This window comes from Marmota marmota, unplaced genomic scaffold (genome assembly GCF_001458135.2).
Source record: "Marmota marmota marmota unplaced genomic scaffold, marMar, whole genome shotgun sequence".
Lineage (NCBI taxonomy): Eukaryota > Metazoa > Chordata > Mammalia > Rodentia > Sciuridae > Marmota > Marmota marmota.
Window position 1 is genome coordinate 10,733,162 of NW_026000283.1, and position 8,036 is coordinate 10,741,197.

At 38.6% G+C, this 8,036-nt stretch overlaps 1 long non-coding RNA gene across 1 annotated transcript; it reads right to left on the reverse strand.

The window, feature by feature from the left end:
• Nucleotides 1–756: 756 nt before the first annotated feature.
• LOC107153004 lies at nucleotides 757–8,030 on the reverse strand. The gene is made up of 2 exons (XR_001504854.2): nucleotides 4,710–8,030; nucleotides 757–2,057 (listed from the first exon to the last, which is right to left on the reverse strand). It is a non-coding gene; the product is annotated as an uncharacterized LOC107153004 (long non-coding RNA).
• Between the last annotated feature and the right edge of the window lie 6 nt (nucleotides 8,031–8,036).

Below are 8,036 nucleotides of genomic sequence, written 5' to 3' on the forward strand. Positions count from 1 at the left end.
TAACTTCTCTCCCTCCACAGTTTCTCCAAAGCCGAAGATGCAGTAAGGCACCTGACATAAAATAAGCACTTGAATATTTCTTGGATAAAATAGTGTGGGGGAAAAAGCACATTTTAAAAATATTCATGCACTGTTGCAGTTAATAATATTACTCCTAATAAACCTGCTACAGACTTCAGTTAAGAAAGTTCGGACTCAAAAACAATTCAATATTTCTTTTTCTTTGGTACCTGAGATTGAATCCAGGGGTATTTAATCACTGAACAACATCCCCAGCTCCCCTCTTTTTAAATTTTGAAACAGTTTCACTAAATTACTGAGAGTGGCCTGGGACTTGTGATTCTCCTGCCTTAGCCTTCTGAGTCACTAGAATTACAGGTGTGTGCCACCATCTCTGGCTCAATTCACAATTTCTTAAGACAAGGTGATATCTGTAGTGGAAGGATTATACAAATAAAAAAATCTGCACTCAAAAGTGAAACTGAATTTTAAACTAAAATAAAATGACTAAATCTAGTTTCTTTCTTTTTTGGTGCTTAACCACTGAGCCACATCCCCAGTCCATTTTTGTTTCATTTGAGAGTCTTGCTGAGTTGCTTAGGGCCTTGCTAAATTGCTAAAGCTGGTTTTGAACTTGCAATCCTCCTGCCTCAGCCTCCCAAACTGCTGGGAGTACAGGCATGGGCCACCACACCCAGCTCTCAATCTAGTTTCTTAGAATAAGTTTTTAAAAAGTTAAAATGAGCCATCACACTATACAGGGTAAAACCATTTTATTAGCTGACCAAAGCACTTCATTTTGTTTTCTGATTTGAGGTAAAACCATTAAACACAGCTCACAAGAAAATACAATGACTATTTAACTACGATTACAAGAGTTTGAATCCTTACTAGTTGTTCATATAATACTTTTACAAATTCTTACAACTGTAGAGTCTACTTAAGCTAGGTTTAGTGTTAACCAAAAGAGTACTATCTGAGACCTAGATACTTGACTACTACTTTTGCAATGGCTAGATTTGTAACAACCGAAGGATAACTGTTATTATCTCATGAATACATTTTACTTTAAAAACCACATGGCTAGTGACATGTACTGCTTCTTCATTCTTCAGGACTATGATGAAGACTCTAAGGAGAGCACCCACCTGCTCCTGGTCCGTATGCCCCTCTCACATTGAACATTTTATCAAATAAACAAATAACCATTGCCATGTCATGAACATGGGGACCGGGAGGCCAGCTTTACAATCTTCTTCATGCATTTAGATTTTTGCCCCCTAAAGCTATCTTTTGAATGTTCAGATCCTGTTTTAATCGTAACTGTAGGTTACTGTGTTTGTGAAGGTGTCTGTGTGTCCTTCGAGGGCAAGGACAACAAAGCAGTCCAGAAACACGGTGAATCTTCCTGAATGAGCCCTGTGAGGGAGGTGTTGAGATATCACTTTGTTACTGGATGGCTCTCTTTAATCAATACCCAAACCTTTGGAACACTGCAGATTTGCTTTAGAGGTAGATAAAACAGAAATCATGCAGTTAAGTCAATTGAGTAAAAGGGATTTGTTGTCTTTAGAGAACATGACTAAATGTTAATCCTTTGTTCGTGGTGCACTTTTAACATTTTTACCTGTTTGGGGAGATACCCACGTCTTACCTGACTCTCAGGAAAACCAAATCTAAATTCAGCTTGTGCTAACTACAGATAGAAGAAAAACAGTATTAACATTTGTATTATACCACTGTGGTTCACTTTCTGGATTTGTGACACATAAACACATCATGCATTCAAAGACAGAAATTAGTTTTATCAGTGTCACTAGTGATGTTAATTTAAAAATTTACAGCAAGTTCAAAACTTTTCTAAATTTTGAAATCACCATGTTTTAAAGACAGAATGGAATGTTACAAATGATTCTGCAAAATACAAAAATAGATATGCTTCCACTGAATGCTTTAATCATTTTTGCGAGCATTCTCATCTTTTGGTTCTTCATCATCTGAGTACACAGTGGGTTCCTCCCCCTCCTTCAGCAGTTTCCCCACGTGATGATACTTGACTGGTGGTAGAGAAGAAAATGCAGATGGTCATTTACATGCTTCATAAAAAAATTACTACATTTCCTTTTAAAATATTAAGGGCCTATAACATACTCAGCAACATATTAGCGTCCGTGAAGGATACAAAAGTAATTTATACCCCAGTCCTTGCCAACAGGGAATTAGAGTTTTGTTTAAAAGACAGAAGTATGAAACAGGTAGCTATGTCTGACAATGAACGTGCAAAGTAATATCAAAATTAATTGTGTGTGTAGGGAGTGTTTAGAAGAATGAGATCTCATCCATGAGTCAGTCAGAAGGGTTGCAGAGCACTTTCATGCTTTGGAGAATGTGGAGAAGGATTTGGTGAGAGAGTTCCAGAAAATGAGAACATTATGTTCAAAGGCATACAGGTAAGCCTGGACATATCTGGAAAGCAATAAGGAAACCAATTTGCCAGGAGAAGAATTGACATTTGGAAGTAGTAGGAGATAAGTTTGGCCAAACAGTGTGGGGAAATATTATGAAATCCCTTAAGAAGCCAGCCCAAGGAATGTGAACTTAACCTATATGTGGCAAAGGGCATTGAAAGTTCATGAGTAAAGGAATGACACAGCAAAATAACATTTGGCAACAACATCACTGATACAGAGCAGATTTCAATAAGGGGATCCAAGGAGCAGGGAGACCAGCATGTGAAGGGACCAGAGCCAGGAATAGGGTGGTATCCATAGGAATGGAAAGGAGAGGATATGAGATACTTTCAAAGAAAACAGGAAACATGAGTTAATGGAGTGAAAACTAAATAGCCCATGGACCAAAATGGGGACTCTGTAGAGGGAGCCACTCTGGTGGAGCACAAAACAGGATATTGTGGGGCGCTGCAGTACAGGCAGGAAGCAGGTCCCTAAAAATCTTTGCAGTGTATAGGGATGACAACATATCAGAAGTTTATTGGACAGTTAAAGGAAAGAATAATGGTTTAGTAGATATACAGGATAGCAAGAGAGAATTTTTTTTTCTCCAGCATGAAGAAAAACCTATGAGTAGATAAACGAAGTGGTAAAGGAGCCAGGAGAGGACTGGAGATGTTGGAGACAAAAGATTTTTGAGGGCAAACTAGAGTCAACAAACTACAACATTATTGCAGCCAAATAAATATAGGGTTAATTTCCTCAATGTCAGAAGCCAAAAGGCCCAAATCTCTTTTGGGATATGGGTAGGAATGAGAGGAGAAACCAACCTGTCTAACCAGGTAACTAGAGCTGTTTTTGTGTGAAATAATCATTGGGAACAATTAGAACTTCCCTATTTGAACATAGCATAAAGGTCCCTGGGGTGTTTGGGACTGTGCAAGACAAATAAAAGGCAGGTGGCACCTGGGAAACCTGCCTTAAGGGGGAAATCTACACTAGCTTTGAGTGTAGCTGAGATGTTACAACAGTATTTGAGGTTCATCTCAGTTTAAGGGTAAAAAATCATTTATCTCCCATTGATAAAGGTAAGCCCTAGAAAACAGAACATTAGTTGTTCATATACATACTTTTATAAATTCTTACAACTGTAGAGTCTACTTAAGGTAGGTTTAGTGGTAACCAAAAGTTACAAATTATTCCTTATTATTTTCATATAGAAGACTTTTATCATTATGAAGGCATCCTTGGGATGCAATTCGTGACTATGTTAGGTAGCTGGATTATGTTTTCAAAGTAAATATATTTGCCTCTAGATTTGAAAGCTATATGTGGTCTGCTTGAGATCCAAACTCAATGGTAGAGCTACATCTGGCTAATTATTAATCTAGAACTCTCTGTGAGGTCAGCATTATTTTCAAAGAAAATGGTTGGATATAGCCAAAAAAGCATGTAATATTTAACTGATTATAGAGAACAGCAAATAGAAAGCTACATTTTAAATGAAAAATCTTTTCTCAAAGAAACAGTCATGGTCTTCACATACTTTTCATAAAATTTGGGAAACTTTATAATCAATTTATGTCAGTAAAATATTGCTGTAGTGATAATTAAACCCTTAGGATTTAGGTCTGACAGAAGCCAATTCCTGAATTTTCAAAATTTGAATTTAACCCCTTCCCAAGACCTCAGCCCATAGCACAAGCCAGAAACAAGTGTCTCCTTTTTTCTTTCATTCTTTCTAAAAATGCAGACACCATTGTTGCTGGGCAGATTATAAGCATCATTTGTAGATGAGGCCTATAGTTAGGCTCAATTAGATTCAAAGAGAAGCTGTTTTGCAGAATACAAGTCCCCCATTCTTCAACAGAGATGTGGGCTGCTTTTAAACAGCAAGCTCTACAAGAGAGGGCTTATAAAAACCTCTCTTTCTATTGCTACGAGGGCCACTGTCCTTTCCCCTACATACCCAAATCCTAGTGTAAAATCTATACAAACCTCTATGCAAAAATTTAAAAATAAAAAACCCAGAAACCCACCATGAGAAAAGCTAAAAATTGGTATGCAATCATTGCAGGTGACTCAGCACTGCTACAATTACTTCAAGCCATGAACTTGATCCCTCCAAGACTCAGGAGCCTATCAAAATGCACCCAAGCTTCAGGCTGCTTAGTAATAACTATTGTCCTGCCATGAATCCCCATTACTGGTAGAAATTTGATCCAGGCACAATTAAGGGGTGGGGGGGGGACTGCTTACAAGTGAACTGAGAGTCCCAGTCACTCAGGGTCTCCTGCTGAGCAGGAGTGAGGTCAGAAAGGTCATCATACTCATCCTTCAGTGCTTCCTTATCCAGGCAAAATGTGGCAAGGCCCCTGGATGCGTCTCTTCCGGCAAATACTCCATAGGGTCCCTCTTTAAAAACAAAATGACCAAAGACCAATTCTTTATTAGATAATAAGTTTCTCTGAAGTTTACAAACAAGAAAGTGGCTTCTTTACCCACCAACATAGAAAGCCCCCTTTTTGAATATCAAATTCCATTCAAAACATAAAGTGATATTGATACTTTGATAATTATGTAGGTAAAACTGAGACCTGTTGTCATGAAACTATTAAATAACTAAATCAAAACACTTTACACTTTCAATATCCTGTGATTTGCAAGTTGTTAATACAAAAGTCATTAAATGGTTACTTCAGGGGGTGGAGGTATTAGATAATGATCCAAGATAAGACAGTCCACAGGTTAGAATCCAATTCAGGGACTTTGAACACGGTATCTGTTCTACTCTAGGCTATTGGGTTACGCCAGTGAGTTATGGTTTCTTAAGGTGATAACTACTAATGTGTAAATGAAAACATTTTTTCAAAAATGTATCCAAAATATTTTAATAAGTCAAAATTATAGGTCTCTTTGGTTGTGAGACTCAATTAAATATTAACTGGTGTTATCTGTAGGAGATCATTTTGAGTATCAGTGGTTCAGATACTCATATCCACATGTTACGTAAGATTCACTGTCAATAAATAGATAACACAGAGATCAGCTTCATTATTCCATTTTTGGTGGACTTGAAGACTGTGAAAATACTAAAATTTTCATGGAAAAAAAGCAATCAATACCCCCAAAATAGTCCTGCAAAACTTAGAATGCCATTATTTATGATATTATACTGAACTTTTGTCCAAGAGCAGTGAATCATTCTGTAGGCATTTAAAGTGGATGTTTAAACTTAAATATTGCATAAATAAATGAAAAGGATCCAGTGTACTTTAAACAATGTCTTGTTTTCCCAAAAGTAGGCTAGATAGCAAATCTAAGGTTTAAAAGTTTGTAGGTAACCATTATGCCAAGTACTAGAATGAATCAAGTTTTGATATGGCCTGGTCATCTGAAATACAAATTAGATGAATTCTATGATCAACTTTTAAGTGCAATTAAAACTTCCCCAAAATGGGCTGGGGTTGTGGCTCAGTGGTAGAACACTTGCCTAGCACATGCAAGTCCCTGGGTTTGATCCTCAGCACCACATAAAAATAAATAAAAATAAAGGTATTGTGTCCAACTACAACTAAAAAATAAATATTAAAAAAAAGATTTCCCCAAAATGATTATTAAAAACAGGCATCATTAAATGCTGCCATTTCCATGAAAGCAGGTAAAAAATATTCACATTTTTCACAAACTAGTTGCTACCATTTTCACCTCTAATGCTTGAAATAGGCAAATTATACTGGCTTGGACCTCACCAATTGAGAAAGTATGTTCATTAGATTGGTAGAGGGAGTCTTCACCTAACAAATCCCTTTGAATAACTGAACAAGGTCTAGCAGGAACATTAAAGAGTCTTGGAGAATACATATTGTTCACTATAATGTATATTCACTAGAAGCTTTACAAACAGTTATTTGTCTGTTTTTGCTCACTGCTACATTCCCAGCACCTACAACAGTGCCTTGCAGAGAGTAATAGGCTTTTGAATGAATAATTTTTAGGAATCCTTTGAAACATGAAGTATCATTTCCACCATGATGTTGTCATGTAGTCATGCGCCCACTCAATGATAGTAGAAGGTAGAGACTTAAAGATGTCACAATGGGCCTGGTAATTTTTGAGGGAAAATTCACACCAAGAGATGCTTTGTACCAGGTCGCACAGCTGTTCAGTGACCTAACCAGGACTAGAGTGCAGGTTGCCTGACTCCAGTTTTGTGTTCTGTGCACAGATCAACATTCTTCGGAATGACTTTGCAAACTACAACCATATGATGATTCTCCATATGCATGTTTTGACTACTTTATGGTTTGACTTAGTAATTACAGATATTAACATGAAGATGTTTATTGATAATGAACTACTATAATGACAATATAAGTGTGGTTTGCAAATTATTTTGCAGTTACATGTCTACAGAAAATAGATATTCTAAAATGTCTACGAAAAGAACTAAGTGGAACAGTTCCTTAAGAACCTTCACACATCTGATTCTGATTAGTTCAACTAGGCAATTAAAACAAAGGAATGGGTATAATGGGTTTAGTGTAGCCTACTGTTCCCCCTCTCAGACCAGTGTGGATGTGGACATACAGCCCCTCCCCAACCCAGTTCACTGTGTTTAGAGGAATCCGTATTGGAGGACCTAAATTTTCTTGTTTCTTCTCTCCAAGTATTCCATAGTCAGGAGTTGCAAATCTGGTGGCTTCTCAAATTTGCCTATGGGAGCTTGTTAAAATGCAGATTCCTGGGCCTCTCCCAGACACTCATGTGTGCTTATGGCCAATTAGGCCAGGAACCTGCACTTTCCTTCAAGTGCATCAGGTGATTCTGATAGGCAACCAGGTTTGGAAAAACCGCATCTCTAAGGATTCTTTCTAGACTGCCCCTCCAGTAGCTCAGCAGTCATGCAGTCATCCACCCATCCATTCCTCCTTTTGCCTCTGGTTGTTTTTTTTCTGAAATACCCCCACCCAGCCACCTTCATAGCCCTACCCCTTTTGTTTCTCAGAATTCTCCCATTTCTCTCTGGGGGGGGGGTCCTAATTATTTCTCTCCTGCTACAGTCTAAATTCTGCATTACCTATCAGCTTACCAGGTTACCATCGTCCACCACATTCCGCCTCTATTCCTTCTTCAACCAGCTCCCTACCCTCTATGGGGCCTCCCTTGTTTGCCTTCCAGACTTTCCTGGTCAATCTATCACACACGGCACACGCGCACACACACACACACACATATCGAACACATGCCACGTTTCAAGCACACGCATGCACGTGCACACACACACCAGTCTCCGCCAAGCACAATGCTTCTACCTGCTGCTAATCCTCATCTCGGCTTTCTTTCTCCCACACCCTTAACATTCCACCATGGCTACTCCTGGCGTCATTGGCCTTCACGTCTTTTCTAAATCTGGACTCCCTCCTCCTCGAGCACTCTCATTTCCTTTCTCAAACTGATACCAACCCCTCCTTCCAGGAACCTCCAAACCTGGTATCTTCGAAAACCCCCAACATCCTGCACTCTGGCATGTCCTCTTTGAGCCTTGTGGCCCCATTCCCCCTTCCCGGGCTTCGGAACCTCAGC